The sequence below is a fragment of the Canis aureus genome, chromosome 14 (genome assembly GCF_053574225.1).
Source record: "Canis aureus isolate CA01 chromosome 14, VMU_Caureus_v.1.0, whole genome shotgun sequence".
Classification (NCBI taxonomy): domain Eukaryota; kingdom Metazoa; phylum Chordata; class Mammalia; order Carnivora; family Canidae; genus Canis; species Canis aureus.
In genome coordinates, this window is record NC_135624.1 from 64942524 (window position 1) to 64968025 (window position 25502).

Sequence of the window (25502 nt, forward strand, 5' to 3'; positions counted from 1 at the left end):
CGCAGTGATTTGGCGCCTGTCTTTGGCCCAGGGCGCGATCCTGGAGACCCGGGATCGAATCCCACGTCGGGCTCCCAGTGCATGGAGCCTGCTTCTTTCTCTGCCTGTGTCTCTGCCTCTCTCTGTGTGTGTGTGTGTGTGTGTGTGTGACTATCATAAAAAAAAAAAAAATTAAAAAAATTAAAAAAAAAAGATCATACATTAATATGTAATATTAATTTAAATTTCAGTACATTTATTTGAAAATAAAGTTCAAGAAATAATGTGTTAGTGTGGGAATCGTAATTATTTTGGAGATATACATCGGATCTAGAAGTCAGTCTTATTTTTCTTCTGAAGCCCTTGACCTCTTCTATATTTTCAAATTATGAGATCACTTGCTCTTATGAAACATAGGCTGGGCCTTGGGAATTCTCATCCCTTCTAGCTGTTGATCTAATGGTTCCACCACTCTCCGTTGAGGAACACAGAAAGGAAAGGGTAGGCTACACCTTACCAAATGGCATTTGTTTGCAGCAAATAAGCCTCTGACTATAGTTTTTGTATTGCATTCAACTCTGTTCCCTGGTTTCCATTCTGATTTCTTCCACTTGGCATGCTCTATCCTCTCCTTCCACTGTGTCAGCCTCACACACAGGGAGGTCTTAGGCGCTAGGGTGTCCCCATATGCATTTCTACACTCACCCCAACGCTGTGCAAAAAAAGCCTTTGAATTTATGTGACCATGTCTCACAAGAAAATATCACCATAAGTCCTTCACCATGCTTAATCCTCACCCTGTTGAACAAACTTCCAGCCTTCACTAAAAAGAACACTGAGCTAATGGGCATTCGATATCAATGCTGACCTTCAAGACCTAACTCCCCTATCGAATGGGCATTCGATATCAATGCTGACCTTCAAGACCTAACTCCACTATTTGTTTTCTCCTCTGGTTAATCCCTCTTCCCCTCCTCCTGTACTGTGAAATGCAGTGTTTTTCACAAGGGGCCTGATTCATCTTTCCCCTTTGGAATTATTCCTACTGTCAATGGATCTCCTCTACAAATATAATTTTCAACATTCTTCTCATGCTTACCAATTGTCATTTTAATCTCTTTAGCATCGGTGCCCTATCCTTATGTCTCTTTATATCAGTAATTTCAACATCACTATTTTTACCCTTCTCAGGCATGTATGGTTTAATAATGTTCATAAAACATATTCAAACTAAGGACAAACACAGAACCACATCCAAGCCTTAAATGTCCTGGCTCATCATTAATGCCACCCATTGGTGGTAGGCAGCATTAACTGGCTTTCTCTTGATAACACTGGTCTGTTGATATACACTGAAGTTTATAAATTGAGGTTTATCAGCATGGGACTTCGGTATTCATCTTTATTCTCATCTTTCCTTTGCCCCAAATCCATCCAGTCACCATGTTCTATAAGGTTTCTTACTTTCTTATCCCATCCTTCTCTTTCCACCACCACTTTAGTTACAGACCTCACCATTGCTCATCTGGATTACAGAAACCGCCTATCTTGAGACTTTCCATAAATTATGATTCTCCCAGATGAGTGCCTAACTGTGGATGGAAATAGTGGTCAATGAAGCAACTCTGAGAACTGGGCAATGGCTAGTGGGGACATTTGAAAGTGATGGGAAGGCAGTGAGGACTAGCTCACATGCCATTAAAAAACATTTCTACATATCTCCTATTGCAAACATTCAAATCCCAAGCCCCATGATACTACTTTCCCCACTAAGCCAGATTCCATTTCCTGGCTCTCTTTTTGCAGTTGGCTGTGAACCATGTTACTGTATCCTACCCAGGGAAGTGGTAGTGGTGAATACCAAGAATAGGGATAGCTCATAAAAACCTCCCATGGGGGCTTCCTTATGCTGTTTCCCTTATGATTGGGCAAACACAGGTAATACAAAAATTAAACACAGCTAACCCTCTCCCTTAGAAGGCAATGAAAATTTACGCCAAGTTGAGGTGGTATCAATGGCAAGGCAATGCTGGGTCACATGACCTCCAATAACTCCATGGCCAAAAAATCTGAGAGCCTACCCTTTTATTCGTTAATTTAAGCAAAGGTTAGTGAAAAAAGTACCTCATATAAAGCACTATATTAGGGATGCCTGGGTGGCTCAGCGATTGGGCCTTTGCCTTCAGCTCAGGGCGTGATCCTGGAGTCCCACATGGGGCTCCCTGCGTGGAGTCTGTGGCTCCCTCTGCCTATGTCTCTGCCTCTCTCTCTCTCTCTCTGCATCTCTCATGAATAAATAAATAAAATCTTTTAAAAAAAGCACTATATTAGACACCACAGTAAATAAAAGCTTCTGGTCTGTTTGCCCTCTAGTTTAAGACAATTTAGTCAAATAAACAAAATATATGTCTGCAGGTATTCAGTGAAGTATGTATGTTATGCAAAGCCCAAAAAGTTAAGTGATATCTCCCTTGAGAGTCAAATCAAGTGAGATTTTTTTTCCCCACAAGCTTACTACACACACACACAGCAATTGTCAGTAGGAGCTGTTGATTCTATATTTGGAATGACCTAAAATCTATTTCAACTGAAATCTCTCTAGTCCGCATGAGAACTTTGGCCATTGCTATTGTTCACACTGTCTCACATTCTCATACAGCACAGCTGCCAAATTGCTCTTTCAAACTATCATATTATTTCAGACACACTAGAATGTAGTAACAAATGGGCAGAATGTGTAAAGGCTTGACACATCCGGTGCTTCATTCTGGCTCCCATAAAAGCTCAGGACAGTTCTAGGTCAGCTGGGAGGCAGTTCCATTCCACACAGCCATGCAGGTATCCAGGCTGCCAGGGGTTCTACCATTGCAACAGGGGCTCCCAAGTTTGCCCCGTGAGAAGGCAAATAGCATGAGGAAGCCCACACGGGAGGTTTTTATGAGTCAGTCCTAGTCATGGAAGTACCATGTACTTCCGACTACCACTTACTTCTATGCATAAGATACAGTCCCATGGCTCAGAGCCCACTGCAAAGAGAACCAGGAAATGGAATCCGGCCAAGTGCTCAGGGAGAAAAGACAAGCGGATTTTAATGAACAAATGACAGTCTCAACTTCAAATAAGATCACCTCACATCTTTGCTTAAAACACTTAAATTGCTTCCCATTGCATTTCAAACCACACTCCTTACTATGGGCTTCAAGGCCAGCATCCTCTGGCCCCACCCATGCCCCTCAGGCAGTGCCACTCTCCCCTGGCTTACTATGTTCTGGCCTTCAAGGGCTTTTGTTCCTTTTCATTTTTCCTTTGATATTTCCAAGCTCTTTATTGCCGCAGACCTTTGAAATGCTGTTGGTTCTACGTAGAAGGCTCTTCTTCCAACATACCACACTTTCCTTCATTGCCTATCTTTCATCCTCTGAGTCTCAGCTAAAATGTTCATTCCTTAAAAATGATTTTCTGACTTCCTTACCTCTACCTACATTGGGTGCCCCTGTCTAAAATTGGATCCATCTTAGCCCATCATTCTGACTCAGGGCAGTGTGCTCTTTTCTCTTATGACTCTTAACACAAACTCCAGGTCATTTCACCTATATGTTACATTTATAATCCTCCATCTCCTCAAGAGCACTGTCAGCTCAAGGTAGACTCACTTTGTTTATCTTTGCTTCCTTAGGTACCAGCACCACTATGAACACAAAATATGTCTTTAACACATTTTTTTTTTTTAGTGAAAACCTACAGGAATGAATGGGATAAGTGAAGGGATAACAGCTTTTCAGACTGGTAGTGGTCCTCACCAGGGTCTTCACAAGGTGGTGTGAGAGAAGGCACTAGAAGTGAGACGATTGAGGCGTGAGCAAGGTTCTAAAAGGCAAAAGCCCAACACATGCTTGAGGACAGTGAGAAACCCACTCATTCAGAGCAGAGTCTATGTGGGGCAATTCTGGGAAAGGAAGCAACAGAGGACTTGTGTCCCTCAAGTGTGAGCTTTAACATATAGAATGGAGAACCACGACCACAACAGTGCATCAGTGGATGAGAACAAAGTGGTCTGGGAAGACTGATTTGATTACCTCCCAGAGGGAAGAAAGACTAGAAAGCAAGCAACACGAGGCTAAGTAAAAGTCCAGGTGGTAGAAGAGGCAATGGGAGGAGAAAAGGAGAAAGGAAGAAAAAGAAACTAAGAGTAACTACAGGACAAAACAAATACTTGGTGCTTTTTAAAAACCTAAGTTCCTCTGCTTTTACAGATTCCTCTTCTCACTCAGATGAATAATCGAAATTCTACTGAGGTGCATTGGGTTTCCCCTGCTCTTGGCATCACCATTTCTTAGGCCTGTTTCCTTACTCACTGTTGCTGGCTCCATTCCAGCCGCAATGGGCTCCTTACTGACTCCTTTGGTTTTTGCTTTTTTAACAAGGCCTAGCCTGATGACTGTCACCCTTTTCAGAACATAAGCTTCAAGAGCACGGGCTTTGTCCCATTCACTGCTGCATCCCTGGGCCCAGAACAGTGCCTGGGCCAAAGTAGGTGTTTAATGTTTGAGGGAACGTGGGAGAAGAAATTAACGTAAGAAATGAGCAAGTGAAAATAAAACATCTTAAAAGGATATTGAAAAGGAATGGCAAGAAGAGATGGGAGGAAAATGTTAGTGTCGTGCATCTCGGCAGGAGAGAATTTAATCAAAATAAAAGTAACTAGAGTAAAGAAGACACAAAAAAGGACTATGGGAAGTAAATCAGACAAACAAAAGTATCTAATTAGAATAGCAGGGGCTGAAGAAATATTACAGAGAGTTATGGAAGAGGAAATGGTCAAAACACATATATTTCAGATCCTAGTCAGTCATTATGGGTAGATTTTTCTGCTGCTCTTCCTACCACACTGTATCAATTTTTCTCACTTGGTAGCTACCAAATAAAAGGTGACTATTCAGAAAGTACTCATGTTTTTAGACAAGACCCCCGAAGCATCAAATCTTCAGTACTAAGTCAAATCTTTTATCCACTGAGATATTCATTTAGGGAGTCCTGCATTCAGTGAATGTTGCTGGAAGCTCAAAGACCATGCACTGTTACACCCCAATATTGAATAATACACTTCTGCTCTCAGATCCCCAGTTTTATTTCACAGTAGAATACCACAGTGTGACTTAGAGGAATAAAACCCAATATGCAAAATGAAAAAGTCTCAGACTGTGGCATTTCAAGTACTGGCATTATGTACTGTGCTGCCAGGTATTTACAACTGCTAGATTATAATTTAGGAGTTTTTAGAAATGTCACACATAAGAAGACATATGGTCCTAGAAGATTCTGTGAAACAGATGCAATCATGTTAACCCATCTTCAGTGTTACTTAAGTGATGTATGATAACAAGGTAATATTTTGTAAATCTCCCTTTATGACACAAAGCCCTCCACATTTATTTACCATTCTCTAATCCCATGTAACAATTCAGGAAATATTTATTGTATTTCTCCAATTATTTCCTAAAATTTAACACAGATGAAGTTTTAAAATATTTATGATGTTTCGGATAACTTTAGGCACATTACATTAAACACATTTTATTGTTTTAATTAAGTCTTCACATGGGCCCTTTGACAGCATTTTGGAGGGGATATTTATAAAACAATGATCTATGCTAAAAAGCCAGCTGCATGATTCCCCTCTCATCTGGTCAACTCTTCCAGCTACATCACTCAACAAGCACTGCCAAGAATCCAGAATTAAGCCAAATAGCCTCTGAGGATGGAAACAGCTATCACAAAGGCCATACTCCTTACTCACTAGGAGGGGTCCTCACGGTCATATTTGACACCCAATTTTAATAAACCAGATTAGAAGGTTTCCTAATTATTGTCAGAGTGTAAATGGCAAACAAGAGTAAGGGGGTGGGGATACAGGGAGTTTCAGATGAGATAATGTCTATGAACGCCCTTTGTAAACTATAAAGCCCTACAAAAAAAGGTAAAATTCAAGTCTCTATATGTCAATAATAAGAAAGACTAAGAAAAGACTAAACTGTTAACTTGGTTTAAGATAAAAATCAGTATAAAAGATATTTTAAAGAGTTCCAACAAAATATCCAACTCTGTCAGATAATCTAAAAAACTTATGTTATGGAAACATTCCATTTTTTTTTAAAGATTTTATTTATTTGTTCATGAGAGACACAGACACAGAGAGAGAGAGGCAGAGACACAGGCAGAGGGGGAAGCAGGCTCCACACAGGGAGCCTGACGTGGGACTCGACCTCAGGTCTCCAGGATCAGGCCCTGGGCTGAAGGCGGCACTAAACCGCTGCACCACCCAGGCTGCCCGAAACATTCCATTTTTTATTGTAACACCTAAATATCATTTTACTGCAGTGATTTTTGAATCTATTAAGGAAGGAGAGTAAAACCAGGTAGATTTGGGGGGATGCTAGGAAATACATGCCAAATAATATAACACATTATTGAAGCTAAAATTAACAAAATATCCATTATTTTGTGCTAAATTGATCACCATGTTATACTAGGTCATAGCATAAAAAAGCAGTAATAAATTTCAAATGCCTATTAAGTTTTGTTTTGTTTTGTTTTTTTAAATGTCTATAACATTTTAGACTAGTTTAATTAAAGTTATGTTTGAAATATCTAGAAGAGGCAGTGAGAAAATTTATATTAATGCTATGTGTGTATGTGAGAGAGAATAAGTGTAAATGCAATATTCAAGAAAGACTACCATTATGCCTTAGTGATACAATAGCTCCATCTCTATTCACTAAGTTTCCCTGAAAATACATTTTGAGATTTGTCACTTCACTATGCTGCTTCCTCCAACATTTATTCTATGAATATACCTATAGACATATTGCCTGGTTCCATTTTATCATCAGAATGGACAGATGTTCTTATATGAAGATGATTTCCTAATTTTTCCTGAATTTCAAAGGGCATTTCAATCATATCCCAAATATTTTTAGGAGTCATTGAGGAAGACAAAATAGTTGAGAAAGGCAAGAACATAGTGAGTAGAACTGATTCAAAGCTGTATTCAGTAACCAAAGCAGCATTTCCTTTTTACATTAAAGAAAGTTATTTATTGGGATGCATTTGGAGAGTTTCTGAAAATTAAGAAGCAGGTACAATATTCCCCAAGCCATGTTATTGATTCCCATAGTCTTCCCTTCTTCCAAAGCCAGAAGTAATTTTTACTATTTTGGACTCCAGATTCTTATCTTTATGCCTATGGTACTTATTACTGTCAATCTTTTATTATAATTATTTGTGTTAACTGTGCAAGTGCCTGGAAATTAAGAGATGCCAAGTAATGTGTGAGTTGAATGAAAAAATAAATCTCATTAAATTCCAGATTTATATTTGGGTTTGGCTGGCCTTTCATTCAACAATGATCCTCCTGGATGACTTCTGAATCTCTACAGCATCTAACAAAATACCCAGCAAACTGATAACACTAAATATGTATTTGCACAATCTGCTCTATGAAGGGGTTGAACAGGCTCTCCAGTCAGGGAGGTATTATGATTAGAGCCCTAAATCGAGAGAGAGAGAGAGAGAGAGAGAGAGATCATACCATCTTGACTCAATTAATTAATATTGATTCAATTAACTGCTACAGCAAATGGAACACTTGACAGAATCAATTCAGTTCTTTAATTAGAAAGCATAACCTCCAACTCTCTATTGTCTGATTCTTTTCAAAATCTAGGTTGCAAGAAATAAAATTCTAGGAAGATTTCCTGAAGATTAAAGGACTTTCTCTACATTCATTTTAATTCCTCTTATTAGCTCTAATCACTACTACCAGCCCCTACCTCAGTTAAGCCAGGCCACGGTTATTTGGGCTCCTAATAAAACGGTTTTCATCCAGCTACGCAGAGTTCAAGCATCAACCTATTTTGAAGGAGATGGTAACTAAAAAAATCTTGAGAAGTCTACTGTAATAACAGTATGTTTGTTGTTGAGGACTCCTCTCAATATCATACATTGTTTGCTATTTGAGAATCCAGGAAGAAAAATCTCTCAGATTTTAGTCATAGGAACAATTTTGCTTCCGCTGAGAAACTGGTTCATTTCTATTTCATGAGCATTGTAATTATGTAACTAGTAATATCTGTAAGAAAACTCAAAGTCAAATTTGTATTCTAACTTTTAAACAATCTTGTGCCATGAATCTTTGGATACTGACTTTCTCTTGGGCATCAGTTTCCCTTCTCTTATTTTTCCTTCTTGCTAACTTATTCTATTTTTAATATCTTATTGTGTGAATACATATAAATTGCCACGTATCTTTTCATAATGAAGCAGGTAGGTACTTGTTAAATGAAACCACATGCCTTATATACTTCAAGCTAAAACCAAGGCAACATTATGGTTTAATTTGAAACAAGAAAGTATAGTATAGTTTTCTGGAAATGTATAAATTACAGGATTAAATATATTAACAATGGCTAGTGTTATCCAATATTTCACAAATATGCTGGTATGATGTGTCTCAACAGTTATGATAAGTTCAGTGCTAACTATTCATAAGAGTAAAATATCCAACAATGTTAAGTCACAGAATTTTCTTAATGGAAGAAAACTGAAAAACTATAGGGCACCTGGGTGGCTCAGTGGTTGAGCATCTGCCTTTGGCTCAGATCGTGATCCTAGGATCCTGGGATCAAGTCTTGCATCAGATTCCCCAAGGGGAGCCTGCTTCTCCCTCTGCCTATGTCTCTGCCTCTCTCTGTGTGTGTCTCATGAATAAATAAATAAAATCTTTTTAAAAAGGAAAAGAAAATTGAAAAACTAAAATTATGCAATACTCTTAAGTATCTTTTGCTATTTTAAAGTCAATGTAGTGATTGAACAACCTATAAAGAAAGTAGGCATATTGTGCTCACCCATAGCTACTGTGCTTGTACAGTTACAGAAAGGATGGGCTACAATAGGGAAGGATGAGGGAGAAGGATGTGAAGGAGACTGAATTTCAAGATGGGTGGGAGGAGAAGTTTCCCTGAATCCTCATTTTCAGAAAATCTTAAAAATCTCTAGTAAAATGAGGCAGCCCCGGTGCCACAGCGGTTTAGCGCCGCCTGCAGCCGGGGGTGTGATCCTGGAGAGCCAGGATCCAGTCCCACGTCGGGCTCCCTGCATGGAGCCTGCTTCTCCCTCTGCCTGTGTCTCTGCCTCTCTTTGCTCTCTCTGAATGAATAAATAAATCAATCTTAAAAAAAAAATCTCTAGTAAAATGATTTTCATAAGTGTTTGACATTTATAGACTTTATGGCATATAAAATACAGTATTCATTTAAAGAAAAGTTCAGGGCAGCATATGGCTCAGTGGTTTAACGCTGCCTTCAGCCCAGGGCCTGATTCTGGAGACTCAGGATCGAGCCCCACATCAGGCTTCCTGCATGGAGCCTGCTTCTCCCTCTGCCTGTGTCTCTGCCTCTCTTTCTCTCTCTCTCTCTCTCTCTCATAAAGAAATAAAATTTTTTAAAAAAGAAAAAAGAAAAGCTTCATTCCTCTTCATAAAGAGAATACATCACTCCCTAATGTATCTGATTTGTTTTCTTATGTTGAATTTTCACATTAAGGCAGTTTATCTAGTAATTTCCCTTTGTCATAATGAGGTTTCTAAGGACATACAAGAAAACTGCTAAGAAAAAACTTAAATTAGTTGACTAAAGCCCTGATAAGAATCAAAGATTACAAACATTCATCTTATTAACAAGGACAATTCAGAAAACCAATGGATGTTTTCTGACTAAATGCTCCAGATTTCCTTTATGATCTTACCATTAACCTACTAGCATACCTAACTATTAGGCTTAAAGATAAGATGAACCTACCTCATCTTAGCATAAAGAAGGAACCTAGCTTGGCTGACAAGATTTGGGTTCCGGACATAGCTTTGACTAGTATGACTTTCAAAAAATCATGTAAACTCTTTGGAGCTCAGTTTCATAATCTGAAAAATTACAAGAGTTTTACTAGATAATCTCTAAAATGATCTCCAATTAAATCATCTTCCAATGCTAGAGTTCCCAGGAAAGATGGGAATTTGAAAGGCTGTTCCCTGCCAACATCCTCAGGCCCACTTATTCCCATGATAAATAACTTAAAATGTAATTATAAGACTAATGTAAAGTAGGTCGCAAACTTTAGTGTGCCAAAGAAATTGGGTCCCAACCTCAGAGACTTTCCATGTTCCAACCCAGAGAATCTGATTCAAAAGGACTGGGAAGGAGATCAGAAATCTGCAATTTTAACAAGCGTTTCAGATCCTGCAAATAGTAGTAGTCTGGAAATTACAGTTTGAGAAAACCTGCTTAACAAATAATGTGCCAATCAAAATGAATTTCTGGATATTTGTTCCCTTACTCTAAAATAAAATTTAAGAAGATGGTTATTTAAAGGAAACATGAGTAAATGGAATCTATAAATTGAACTCTGTATAATTAAAATACATATTAGTCATCTATCCACTAAAGATAAAATATGTATACATTTCTAAGCTTTTTAAGAGTTTTGTAGAATGAGTCAGGGTGTCTTAAATCAACAGCTATAAGAAACAAAAAAGTTATAAGAAACAAACTAAAAATCATATGTTTTCAGTTAGTAGAAAATATCCAATAACAGTTAACAAAGGAAAGAAAAAGCTTTTTAAATTCAACAATTAAAAAGTAGTTCCAGGAGAATGTAAAATCCAAAAGAATCTAGCTTTTTTATCTTAGAAATTATTCAAAATAGCATTATAATAATATCAAAATACATAATCATTCCTAACCTTCTTGAGTCATGGAGATTAATCACTAAACCTAGGATTGTGCATATTACATTTTGAGGACACAAACTGAAGATATATTTACTGATCCTGAAAAGATAATGTAGGTCACAATTAATATCAACAGTGTTAAAATTTAGTAATGACAGGTATCATCTGAAGTATAGAAATTTTGCTTGTAAATTGGAGTTCAACCCCGATCAGTTCAACTATTCCTTCAGCACTTGCTGGGTTTTTTTTGCCATTGGGTGGATACTGGCAAGTCCATATCATGGTCAATGTTTCCTAGAACAGTGTTCTTCAAACTTTAAAGTATAAATGAAACACCTGGAGATGTTATCAATGCAGAGTCTGATTCAATGCTCTCAGGTTCTTTATTTCTAATAAACTCCCAGGTGACACTCATGCTTATGATCCCTATATGACACTTTGAGTAACAAGGTCACAGGACATTTCAACTTCACTGAGTTAAACAGAAGAAATCCTATGACTTAGATACAGGTCCATGTGGCATATTTTATTTACTAAAGATGGCCTACAACACAATCTTCCGTCTCACGCTGGTTTTGTCAGTATGACCTTGACACTTCTATCAAGAGGTAGAATTTAACCATCCTCCCTCGAATCCAGACCAGCTTTTAGGACTCACTTTTATATTTATCAAAATAATAAAGCAGAGGTGCCACTGGGTGATTTCTAAGCCTAGACAGGGAGAAGCCTTACAGCTTCTGCCTCAGTCCCAAAGAATACTCTCTACATGTCCCCTCTCAGAAGCAGCTGCCACACTGAGAGCCCAAGCCATATGAAGAGGCCAAGTGCAGGTGCTCTGGTAATAGTCGAAGCCTTCTAATCACTCAGCCCAGTCATCACAGTGTGAATGAAGAACCCAGCTCCATCAAGTCCCAACATTCAGCCATTCAAATTACTCCCGTCTTTTGAGCATTCCCAGATGAGGACCCAGACATTCTGGAGCAAAGACAAATCATCCACTCTTGCCCTCTTCTGGATTCCTGACACATAAAATCCATAAACATAATAAATTAGCTGTTATTTGACACCCTAATTTTGCGTGGTTTGGTACACAACAATGGAAAACTGAAAGAATGGAGTTCGAGTTGAGATAGATAAAGAACACCTAGAGAGTAAAAGCAAATACTTGATCCTTACATAGTATTTTTAAGTGTTTAGACAAGGTTGTATAGTGAAGACAGGGAAGGTCTAGTGATAGAGACAAAGCTTCCAAAACTGTTACAAGAACTCAAGGGAAAAGTCTGGCTGGAACAGAAAGGTCCTGAGATGAGGCAAGAGATTATAACAGAAATTGAGTGGGAACAATAGCAAAGGAAATTGGGAGGCATCAACAACAAATAATAGCAACCAACTAGAAACTCAAGAACATATAAGGGAATTTAAAAATGGAACATGGAAAAAAAATGGAACATGGACTGTTAAGACCGTAGGGTGGTTTCTGCTAATATCAATGAAAACTCTTTCATCAGACTAACTAAAACACCAATGAAGCAAAACATAAATCAAACTAAAGAAAACAAAGGGAAAGCTGTAAGGAGAGAAACAGAAGTGATGCAAATAGAACACCCAGTGGGCATAAATAAGAATGCAAAGAGAGAACTATGATGCGATGCTACAATGACTCGTAGAATCTTGTGATACTTCCTCTGAACAAAAACTTTTGAGTCCCTACTGTGGGTCATTCATTGTTCCAGGAAGTGGGGGTATAGTGAGGAATATGACAAAGTCACAACCGCATAAAGCCTAAAATACTAGTGAGAATAGACAAATAAGTGATATATTTTCATATAGTGAGAAGTATTATGAAAAAAATAAAGCAAGATAAAGGAATAGAGATATTCAAGGGGAGAGAAACACAAGATGTGTATATGCTAAATATACCAAAAAAAAGAGCCGCTGAAGGGCAAGTTGTAATGAGAGAAAAAGCCAAGAGTTATTATGGATAAAGTAATCAACAGATGAGAAGAAAGCCCTAGAGACAGCTTCCTAACCAACCACAATCCACCAGGTGTTCAGGTCAGAAAGTTAGAGACAACTTTGATCCTTCCGTAGCAGAGGCCGCTGGTACTCACCAGTACCTGTGTTTCCCTCATTTTTTGTGTGTGTAAATTTATTTTTTATTGGTGTTCAGTTTGCCAACATATAGAATAACACCCAGTGCTCATCCCGCCAAGTGCCCCCCTCAGTGCCCGTCACCCAGTTGCCCCCACCCCCCGCCCACCTCCCCTTCCCCCACCCCTAGTTCGTTTCCCAGAGTTAGGAGTCTCTCATGTTCTGTCTCCCTTTCTGATATTTCCCACTCATTTTTTCTCCTTTCCCCTTTATTCTCCCTCATTTTTCTAGGTGTTCAGGAGAACTATATTTCCCAGCCTCCTCCGCAAATAGGTACATCCAGACACCAGCCAATGCAATGTGGGTGAAAATGACATATGCCACTTCTTAGACTGGCCTGTAATACCCTCTCTCAGCATCCTCCATGTCAAAGGATGGGAGAAGAGAACCGTTAGGTATCTGTCTCTATTTTCCTTCCCTGTCACACCACAGATCTGACAGTGGTACACCTCAGGTACCCTTTACCATGGTCCCAATTTTAAGACCATTTCCATACCTTATCCTTTGTGGCCTTGGGACAATAACAGCATCCACCTCTTGATAGGCTCTGGGTGCTTCATCATTGCATGTCGGTTCCCTTATCCATGCCCACATCTTTTTAGAAAGTCCCTTCATGAAAGTCTTACAGAATGTCACTGCTCCCTATCAGGATCCTAACAGATACTCTACTCCACTACATTAAAAACTTAAATAAAGAATATTATACTTAGGTATTAAAGAGAACTAGTAAAAATGACAGAACTTTAAACCTGAGAGTGATCTTGGAAATCACCTGGAGTCCTTCCACTTCATTTCATACCAATGAGACCAACAACCAATAATGGAATTTCCCTTTTACATTGTCTAAATTAGTCATTATATTTAGCTTACACCAAAAGAAAATAAATGCCAAACTTTTCATACTTTTCAGAAAAGTTATTTATGATATTTATAATATTTTCATGAAAAAAATAACAATATCCAATTCTTAAAATTAACACTCGGAAACTAGTTCTCCTTTGGAACAGCAGCCACCTCAGCTGGAATAAAAGAACATATATTTCTCAGTTCTCATTCTTTCAATGAAACCCGACTCTGTTTATGAAGCTGCCAAAGGGCTGAAACAGCCCAAAACATTTTACAGTATTGAAATATACTGACTTTTTTCCCTGATGATCTTCTGATGATGGAAAAAACAAGCTTTAACCACAACTGACCCTGATCATTAATGTCAGCTCCTGATCAAAAGCCACACCCTGCCTGCAAGTCACATTAAAATGCTAAAGCATCTCTCCAGCTAGTTCAGTAGCAGCCTATGTTCACTATCAAGCTCTATGGATAAAGACTTTTTTCTAGTTCCCTCTCTCCCTCTGTACCATTTCAAGAAAAGGAGAAGGCTTATCTCTCAATAAAGGTAGACCTTGCCGTAAACTAAGCTTGACTCTGGCACACTACGAGGCTAAAGCATTTGTTGTTTTGAATAGCCACATTTATTGATCTAATATTTGTTAGGCACAGAGTCCAGTGATTCATACAATGTTATTTAATCCTTCTGAGTCTGTCTTTGCACCCCTGTGCTATATGAAAAATGTGACCTCACACAAATATGGCATCATTCTGTAACAAAATTTATTGAAGTTACGTGCTGTAATTGAAATATGTCTCTCAATGTCACAATCTTTGCTAAGTAATATGCTTATGTGTAAAGGATTTTCAAAGTATTTATAGTTATTCTTTCTTACATATTCTCTAAAGAACAAGAGATGTGTTTTCCATTATGTATGCCAGCCAATTAGTGCTTTTTATTCTTTTTAAATTGTAAAAGTCAATCACAGAGATATGAGTACAGATTAAGGAAAAAAAATGTTTTTACCAATAAAGCAAGGTTTTTATAGGATGGCTGGCCTCTCTTGCTCCCTATCACTATTCTGTACGTCAATCAACTAGACTAGTAAAGAAGGTGAAATCCTAGTGAAAGAGTAGCTGGCCATAGCTGGTCATACATACTATCAAATAAATACAGATGACAAGCCTCTGCTTTCAAACTCGAGCACATCCTGATCTTTAAATGGCCACTTAAGGAAAGAATAAAGAGGCCAATGCTGGTCTGCATCCCGAGATTCAATTGCTATAAACAAATGGAGCCTCACTTCCATTCAGCATGTATGCAGTGCCCCCAAGAGAGGATACTTATGCATCTAAGTATTTAAAGTCCACATATATGGTACAACAGTGATAACAATGTCAGTTTAAATTTACATAGCCCATTCCTTATTTATTTGCTCACTCAATCTTTACAACCTTCTTGTGCTAGGACTGAAGTCAAATGAGATGTCCAAGGTCATATAGCAAGTGGCACAGTCAGGACTTTAGCCCTTATCTTTCAACTCCTAACCTGATGTTCTTTCTACCCTTTGCGAATATTGAAACACCCTTGCAGCCCAGGAATAGTTCCCACCTGATAGTGGTGAATAATTCTTTTAATGCACTGTTGGATTCAATTTGCTAGTATAGTGTTGAGAATTTCTGCATCCATGCTTATCAGAGATATTGGTCTGTAATTCTCCTTTTCAGTGGAGTCTTTGTCTGGTTTGGGAATCAAGGTAATAATGCCAGCATCATAGAATAAGTTTGGAAGTTTTCCTTCCATTTCTATTTTTGAGAAATAGAACAGAATAAAACAGTTGAAGAAAAATAGGTATTAACTCTTCTTTTAATGTTTAGTAGAATTCCCCTGGGAAGCCCTCTGGCCCTGGACTTTTGTTAGCCGGGAGATTTTTGATTCCTGATTCAATTTCTTTGCTGGTATTGGGTCTATTCAAATTTTCTATTTCTTCCTGTTTGTTTCAGTAGTTTACATGTTTCTAGGAAGTTATCCACTTCTCCCAGATTGCCCTATTTGTTGGCATATGATTGATCATAATATTCTCTTATAATTATTTGCATTTTTGTGATGTTGGTTGTGATCTCTCCTCTTTCATTTGTGATTTAAAAGATCTTAGACCCAAATGGAATGCAAATCCTAGAGCTCCACTGAAAACCAACTAAATCACATACTCTGAGGTTGGGTCCTATGGTAGGTAGAATTCTAAGGTGGCCCCCACTAATTTCTTTATGATTGGCAAAGATTCAAACCAAAAAGTAATCCTCAGTTCTTCAAAGTTATGGAGAAACAAACACTGTTACAGGTCAGTTTTGGAATTATAAATTATTACAGCCTTTCAGGAGCATAGTTTGACACTGGATCAAATTTCTTAAAAATGCACAGATCCTTTGATTTGGCATTTCCATTTGTAGGAATTTAAATTTATAAGTACCAAGTGGAACAATAAATAAGGATTAAATATTTCAATTATAGAATAACCATATTAAAATTTTCTTGATGCACTTGTACTGCCAAGGAAAGATGCTGACCTCTACTGTTTAGCAAATAGGAAAATGCCACAGACAGTTTGCTCTACTTCATTTTAGTTTTAAAAATTATGTGTATATGCATATAAAAATCCCTTAAAAGACATACAGTCTATTCTCATTAATCATGGTAGTTTCATTTCATATAGAACAAATGAACACTGAACTAGCAAATGCTGAACATTATTCCTAAGGGAAATAAAAGATTCAATTCCTGACAGCCTCTGGTCACAACATTTTCATGAAGCAATCAATAATATAATCTGCTTGTGAGGTGTTTCTACTTAAAGACAACTTGTTTAAATACATTGCTGATTCATTAACATGGAGCTCATGGCCAACAGCATTATAATTCATACCTGAACAAAGCTTACTTAATGTATTTTCTCCATAAGACACACCATGGCCTTCTGGTGCTTAAGAATATAAGCCAGTACTTCAGCACTACACTTGGGGACCATTTCAAGCCATGAAATCACCAATAAAAAAAAACATAAAACTGCAAAAAATGTGGCACTAAGTAAACCGCAAAAAAGATACTTGTTGCAGTAGGAAAGCTGAACCAGGAAGGCAGAGAGTTACCTTGTTTGACCTCAACTAGGAACATGCACATTTGGGCAACTCTAAATTTCTGCTGCTCCGTGCATGTCCATGACTGCTGGCAAACACACCCAAGTGTTGACTCTGGTACTACAAATAAATATTAGCAAGCAAGCGAATTTGTAAATATGCAACCTGTGAATATAAGGATTGGATATGTATCCAGATGTCAACTGAAGTCACTTTTATGTCCTGTATTACGTGACTTTCTCAACACTGAACATGTATAAAAAAAGAAAAAGGAACATCGTTCAATTTTAAAGAATAAAGAGAAATAACATTTCACAGTTCAGATACAGCAAACTCTAACTTCTGCTTAAACTGTGGATAGTTATATTTACTCTGCTAAAATTACATGTTAACTTCTGAAACTTCTAATTGGCTGTCAGCTCTTTTAAGATAGTACATGGCATTCAGGAGGTGCTCCATAAATGTTCCATGAATGGGTGCATTACCTCAAGTGTCGGGTTTGCCCAGCTGCTCACATTATGAGACATTCTTCAATAAGGCAACAATTAAAAGTAGAGCTAACGGTTGTAACATGGGTATTTTGCAAAACCCCTTCATACAGAAATAACCATTTATCTCTAAATCTCATCAGAGAAGTCATCTTTGGGAAAGAAAATTAATCTTTTTAATAAGAATCATCATGGAAGCACTGCAGCACTAGAACTACCTGACATCAAAGATTTGTCAACCAACTTTCTAAAATATTCTCAAGGTAACTGGATGTTTAAAAAGAAAAAAAAACTCTATATCAATTTATGGAAAGAAAGATGATCAGATTCCTAGTCTTTTGCCCATGGATCTGCAAGTCCATGGACTTTGTGGCCATGATCTGAATCCAACTTCTATTACTATTGATTATCCTCAAGTATGTGTTTAGGTTGAAAAAATGACACCAAATACATTCTGCAAGGTCGTGTGGTCAACAATATTCATTATTTCCAAAGCTCTTGGCCAGGTCCCGATATTGGTCCACTATGAACCAGTCCTCCAGGGGGTCATGACCGCAGAAGCAATACTAGGATGAGCTCTCCAAGATCCATGTGGCTTGGATTATTTCTAACAATACTAACGATACCTCGGGCCCGCAAAGTGAAGAAAACAAGAAGTCCTTCTGGTCTCACCCAGCTAGGTAAAGTCATGTGGTATATTTATTATGTTCATTAATATTAACACAATATTACAATAGGTTATACACTAATAGCAGTCAATGGCAAAATACAGGCAGTTTGGAGAAAACAAACCTACCCTTACTATTTATATGATTCTTTCCATTAAATTGGATGGTTGTTAAGTGTGATGTAACTGCTTTATCCTTTTGAATTCCCACAAGTGTTCCGGGTTTTTTGTTCCTTTGAGTTTCAGCTATTGTGATTCAGCCAGAGTAAACTGACAGCACCTTTCCTTATATGTATGAAAATTAGAGCACAGGGGAGCAGTGTGGCTGCACACAGGAGTACCAGGGTTAAGACCAGGATTCATGGTCCCATAAACACAGCCTGCTGTAAGGCTTAATGTATGATGTTATTCCTTCTTTCATATAGAAAAATTCTAAAGCAGTGTTTCTCAAACTATTTGGTTTTAGGACCCTTTTACACTTAAAATTACTGAGGAACCCCAAAGGGCCTATGTTTGTATAGCTTATGTTTCTTGGTATTCTATTAAAAATTAAAGCAAAAATTTATGAAATATTTTTAATTCACTTAAAAATAATGAGTCCAGTACATGCCAAAATAAATAATATATTTTATGAAAATACCATGATTTTCAAAATGAAGAAAATTTAGTGCAAAGCGTGCCCTGTCTTATATTTCTGCAAATCTTTTTAGGTCTGACTTAATAGAAGACAGCTGGAGTCTCCCACTTGCTTCAGAATTCAATCTGTTGTAATATCTACCACTTGAAGCCTCTGGAAACTCAACTGTATACCTGAATGAGAATGACAACGATAGAACCAAATGATGTTTTAGAGCATTATTATGGAAAAAATCTTGAACTCACAGAATCTCTGTCAAGTCAAGGACAAAGAGTGACCAACCTGTCAGGTTTGCTGGGATTATCCTAGTTTCTTTTTTTTTTTTTTTTTAGTTTTGATTTAAATTCCAGTTAGTTAACAGACAGTGCCATATTAGTTTCAGTTGTACAATATAGTGATTCAACACTTCTATACATTACTTGGTGCTCACTGCAACAAGTACCCTTCTTAATCCCCATCATCTCTTTAACCCTTGTCACTGACCTCTCCTCTGGTGACCATCAGTTTGTTCTCTAAAGTTCAGAGTCTGTTTCTTGGTTTGCCTTGCTCTCTTTTTTTCCCCTTTGCTCATTTGTTTTGTTTCCTAAATTCCACGTATGAGTGAAATCACATGGTATTTATCTTTCTCTGACTCACTTATTTCACTTAGCATAATACTCTCTAGCTAGTTTTAGCACGAAAATCTCATGTCCTGGGAAAAACCCTTAGTCTGGAGCAAACCAAGGAAGACTGGTCACGCTCTCCGTATTATACTCTAAGAACAGCAGTGCTAAAACAAAATTTAAAAGATCAACTTACTTAAAATCACAACATCTACTGACTCACATACTTTGAGGTTGGGTCTTACGGTAGGCAGAATTCTAAGGTGGGAGTACTATACAGTGCAAATTAATAATGTACTAATTTGAAATCAGTGGAATCTTCTTATTAGCAAATACCTAAGCATACACAAAGTAAAGGCTTGATATGGTATATTATGAAAAGTCAAAATTAAGCTATTTTTAATTTTTCTGTGGTTTGGGACCTTGGGAATTAACCAACATAATTTAATAAATGGCAATTAAAATATATTTGTTTTTTGAAAGAAAAGTAGTATGCACCATTGTATTAAGTATTTATTCACAAAATGCAACCAGAATCCTGACTATCACAGTAACTACCTTGGACAATAACAAAAAATATTTAGCTTCCTGAGAACTAGCTCATTTTTTATTTTATTTTTTTAGAATTAGTTCATTTTTTAAAATGCCTTACTGAATACAGTATATTAACTTTGCTTTATGACATTCAAGTGCCAAGCCACATGTTTTCCCTCCATCACCTTTAGTTCCTTTTAAATGAAATTGTGTATGAGTAAGTCTGTAGTCAAATAATGCAGTCATCTGTTTCCATCATTTTTTCCTTTTTTTAGATGAAGTATTTCTTAAATGTTATATATATAACAACTAACAGTACTAGTATGATCTTTTAACAGTTCCTAAGATCCTTTTTTTTAATATGAATGACAAAATCATATTACTTAGATTAGAATGTTATAAGAAATCACCATCGTAACCAGTGATTTTCCTTCATGTGAGATATTTTACATTATTGAATTGGCAACGGGCATTCATTTCAAGCTCAAGACATTTTTCTTGCCATCTTTCTCACAAAATTAAATGTGTACCTACAGTTGCTATGTTACTGGTATAAGCCTTACCTTGGCATAGTAATTTTGTTTAAATAAATCATTTTCTGAAAAGGTGTTTGCTGAAACTTTAAAATATATTTCCAAAAGCAATAATCCCCTAAAAGAAAAAATGTGGCTCCCTTCTCCAATTTTATTTTTTGAGGTGTTTTTTTCACTCTTTAATTGTCTGTAAGCTCATTAAGAAGGATATTTATGATTTTTTTTATAAAGGAATAGATCCCATAATGTCAGTGCAAAATTTCAGAAGATATGCAGAGCATGATTTAATAGCTTATCTATTTCAAATTTAAAAAGCAAGCTATTTTACAATGAAATACCACTAATATTTCAAACTCCACAATTTTGATAAAGGTCACTTGTAATTGCCTGGAAGAATAATAGATACAAGTAATGTAAAAAAAAAAAAAAAGCATCAAATATTTTTTTTAAAAGCATCATATAGGCAAAAGGTCTAAGTTAAGCATCACTGTATTTTTCAAACACATTTCAAAAGGGACAAAGGTCTGAATCCCATTTGACAATCATGCAGCAAAATCTAGTAAAATAGTAGAATCTAAAAGTTATTTTTATTGTAGATCAATTGCTCTATTTTGGAAACCACACTCACACACTAACATCCCTGCCAGGAGTTTCTCCAAATTTTAGCTTACTCTCCAACAACTTCTCAAAGGGAGAAAAATACTTCTCCACTTAAAACTTTCCATACTTCCATGGGTATCTGTTCCTTAGAAGATGAAGTCTAAACTTCCTAGCATTAAGTATATAATGTCCATTCACTCCCCCAAAACACCTCATCTGCTGTCAATTCATTCCTTCCACAAGTAGACTTACATGACTTTAAGCACCTGGCACACAATGATGCTCAACCACACCTTTTGTATCAGTACCAGCAACTCCTTTCAAGCGCATATTCTCACGTGCCTTTGGACATGCTTCCCTCTTCTGGGAAGATGCAGCACAGTGCAGGTGAGAAGTTTATACAGGAAGAACAAATCAGGAAAATTAAAAAGGTTCACTGTCAGTTTTGCCCATCCATCAGTGAAATCAAAATAATCTTTTTAAGTCCCATGGAGGGGAAAGGACATCTATTTCAATTTGGATTTCTACTGTTTGACTAGAAGAATTCTAATGAGAAAATTATCATTATTTTTATCTGTGTCATTTTTTTATTGACATACAATAAAAACATAGAGCTTAGGCATCCAGCCCAAGTCTTCAAAATGGCAAACACATGTGTAACCAATGCTAAAAACAAAATATAGGACACAGCTGTTGAAATCAAAAGGTTCTCTCATGCCCCTTTCCAGTCAATTTCTCTCTCCAACCCCTGGACAATACCTCTCTGATTCTATCATCATATATTTTTTAAATCTATTCCTAGACTTCATTATGAATAGAAACATAGTGTATGTAGATTTTTTTAATCTGGCTTCTTTCACTCAGCATAATATTTTTTGAGATTTATCCATGTTATTGCACGGATCATTAGTTTCTTATCACTACTGCTGACTAATATTCTATTGTATAAATACAGCTGACCCTTGAACAACATGGATTTGAACTGTGAAGTTCACATACATGTGGATTTTTTCAGTAAGTACAGTACAATACCGTAAATGTATTTTTCTCCCCCTTGTGATTCTCATAGTAACATTCTCTATTCTCTAGCTTCATTGGAAGAAGAAGGTATATAATATGTTAACATACAAAATATGTGTTGATTGATCATTTATGTTATTGGTAAGGTTTCCAGTCAACAGCGGGCTATATTAGGAGGTAAGTGTCGGGAGAGTCAAAAGTCATACATGGATTTTCAACGGTGCAGGGGTCAGTGCCCCCAGGCCCCCACACTGTTCAAGGATCACTGGGCTCCCATTATTTACAATTGTCCGTTATTCATCCTATGTGCCAACAATCTTCTCCAGATTAGGAGCATCCTGCTCCTGTTAGAATGGTTTTCTCATCAGAGGTTGCATCTTTGTCATGGGGAAAAGGCTAAACACAAGAGTTGGTCTTGGTTTATTCATCAATCAACCCAATACTATAGCTACTAGCATAAATATTCATAGCCTTTTCCTACACAGAACACTTTTCTGATGCTCGCAAAACACATTAAAATGAAATAGAAGCCTTAACAAAAAGTCCTCAGTAAGTGGCTACATTTGTTGATTCTGCAATTTAATGATGTTGAGGCCTCTAAGCCACCTTTGTGGCCTCTTCCTCATGGTCACAAGATTACTGCTGCAGCTCTGGCCATCATGTTTGTTTTAGGTTCTGTGGTCAGGATTTCAGACAGGGCACAAAAAAGAATGGTTTGTCTTTGCTCCATAATGTCTAGAGACTAGCTGGGAAGATTTAATGGGCTGAGAGGGCCTCGCATGGCTGAGGTCTAGAATCATGTGAGGACTCTCTACTCTCACGTTGGCATGTAGAGGGCCATATATCAAAGACCTGCCTCTCCACAGGCTAGAGCTTCTCACATTGTGGTGGCTGGATTCCAAGAAAGACAGCTTAGGGGAGCACCCAAGAAAATCACCCAGATGGAGAGCACTGAAGAGGCACTGCTCAGAGTGCTAGGAAGGCAGTATTAGATGAAAAAGCTTACTGATATATTTTAATAATAGCAAGAAAGAGGCAGTTTTCTGGTTTTTTTTTATCTTGAAATTAGATTTTTGGCTGTTACTTGGGAAATTACTTATCACTCATGTAGAAAGGGATGACAAATATCCTTAAGTTCCAAAACTAGACCACCATCAGAAGCTCTTTGTCTGTGGGGTAGTCACCTCATATCTCTAAACTTCAATTTCCCCTTTGTATAATAATTATACAGTAATAAAAGGATTATTATAGTATATATGGATATAATACTACAATAATAATGCAATCAAACAATAATACTACCTTCCCAATTAATACAAATATTAAATAATTTACCCATCATAATGTCTGGAACATGAGAAGTAATTTCCATGATTTAGTTCCCTATTCTTATCTGCCTGGTGAACTCCTATTCGGTCACTGCAACCCATCTAAAAGTATATAACCCATTTATACCAAAAACTCCCCCCCACCACCAGAACAAAGTCAGTTTAAACTGTTCCATGTTCTTCAAATGTCGATTACAGCACTCCAATAGCATGCTATAACTATGTATTTATTCATTCAATGAATATTTGTAGAATGCCTACCATGTCTCAAGAACTGTGCTTGAGAATAGTTGTACAATGTTTAGTATAAACAGTCTAAGTTCCTACAATCACAAAGCTCACTCTCTAATGTCTACACCCAAACAATTCCCTGAGAGTCACCACTGTATCTTACTCCGCTCACATCATGGCATTGGTAGATTCTCACAAATGTTTTTTGAATGAATATTCCACAAAAGATAGAGTAACTTAAATATACAAAAACAAAAAACAAAACAAAACCAAAAAGATAGAGTAACTTAATCCTCGTTCACAGCCAGTTGATTGTTAGGCAATTAAACACAACCTGTATTAAAATAAATTAATGCAATATTAACAGGTGATGTTTCCATTTAAGGGAATCTGAGACCCCAGAGACACTAGAATGGAAAGTGAAAGACAGAGAGAGAGAAAGAGAGGGAGAGAGGGAGGGAGAGAGGGGGAAAGAGAGAAAAAAAAAGGAAAGAAGGAAAGGAAAGGAAAAGGAAGGAGGAAGAAGGAAGGAAGGAAGGAAGGAAGGAAGGAAGGAAGGAAGGAAGGAAGGAAGGAAGATACATTAATCGATCCAGTAAGCCTCACTCACATTCCCAGTTCAACCAATCCTATATCATGTTTTTCCCATCATTAGGTCAATGATTCCTCAAAATCCTGGTAGTAAAAAAGAATGAGACTGGTCATTTTGGCGGTCTTGTGTGGTCATTCAGCTGTGATCCATGGGTACCCAGTTGCAACCTACACAGGCCTAATGGTCTACAAAACAGCCATCCAAAGGAACTAGAGTCCTGTACTTATGGAATCGAAACACACAAGTGGGTAATCATCCTAAGGAACAGTCCTTGTACATCTCACCACATCCCACAAGAAATCTGCAATGCAGCTCAGGTATCAGCTGCAGTGGCAGCCAGCAAAGGGACACAGGTTGCACAGTCACTGCTGTGTGTCTAAGTAAAAGTGGGCCCAGTGCTGACTTCCCTTCGGAGGAGAAAAATACAAACACATAAATGCACAGACAGTTCTTTCTCATGTTCCTAGAAAAACAAGTAAGGAAATAATTCCCTGCTACCCTCACCAAATCCTAAATGGAGAGGGGAAAGAGGTACGCAAATCTCCGTGTATGACGCAAGATAAAAATTTATTCCTCTCATGTCTTTCCAAGATCATAAAAAATAAGTTGGTAGCTGTCATCATGGTCTTATCCTGGACATTTAAGGATAAACATTAAACACCTTGGGATATTTTTTTCCTATTTAAAGCTAAACCCGGGTCAATTACCATCTGTGTTGAAAGTAACGTGCTCATGCGAATTCCCTGAACTTTTAAAATCCAGGGATTTGTGTATGGGCACTTGTGTTTAGATGTATGCTGGCTTTTCTTTCTTTCATTCTTCTGGTTTTGCATGAAGCTGTAAACATGTTTTAAGGAATTAAATGGTCAGTTAAAGTCTCACACATGAAAACAGCACATCTAAATGCTGGATGTAATCAGAGGAAAGTAGCATTGCTTATCAAGTTGATTTTGCAGGCTGGGATGCAAACGGAAGGAAATACAGGGTAAATTCAGATCACAGTACTAGAGCACTCAAAACTGTCAAAAAGTAGAAAGAGACCAAATGCCCCTCCAATGAAGACCAGATAGCCATCTAAAGGAACAGTATTCTGTAATAATAAAAAGCAAGGAAGAGCCGATGTGTGCTACCACACAGATGAACCTTGAAAATATGAGAAGGAAAAGAAGCCAGTCACAAAAAACACACACTGTCCAATTCCATTACATGAAATGCCAAGGGCAGTCAAATCCACAGAAAACTGATGAGTGGGCTCTTGGAACTGAGGGAGGACAGAGAGGGATGGTGGGGGATATGGGGACTGACTACTAATGGGTACAGGGCTTCTGTCCAGGAGGGTGAAAATGTTCTAAAATCCACTGTGGTGATGGCTACATAATTCTGTAAACAGACTAGAAACC

General features: G+C 37.5%; 1 protein-coding gene across 4 annotated transcripts in view; it reads right to left on the reverse strand.

Annotated features, from left to right (window-relative positions):
- Nucleotides 1-25502, reverse strand: part of ADAMTS3 (ADAM metallopeptidase with thrombospondin type 1 motif 3) — a 261150-nt gene that overhangs the window by 144892 nt on the left and 90756 nt on the right. The window lies entirely within an intron of this gene.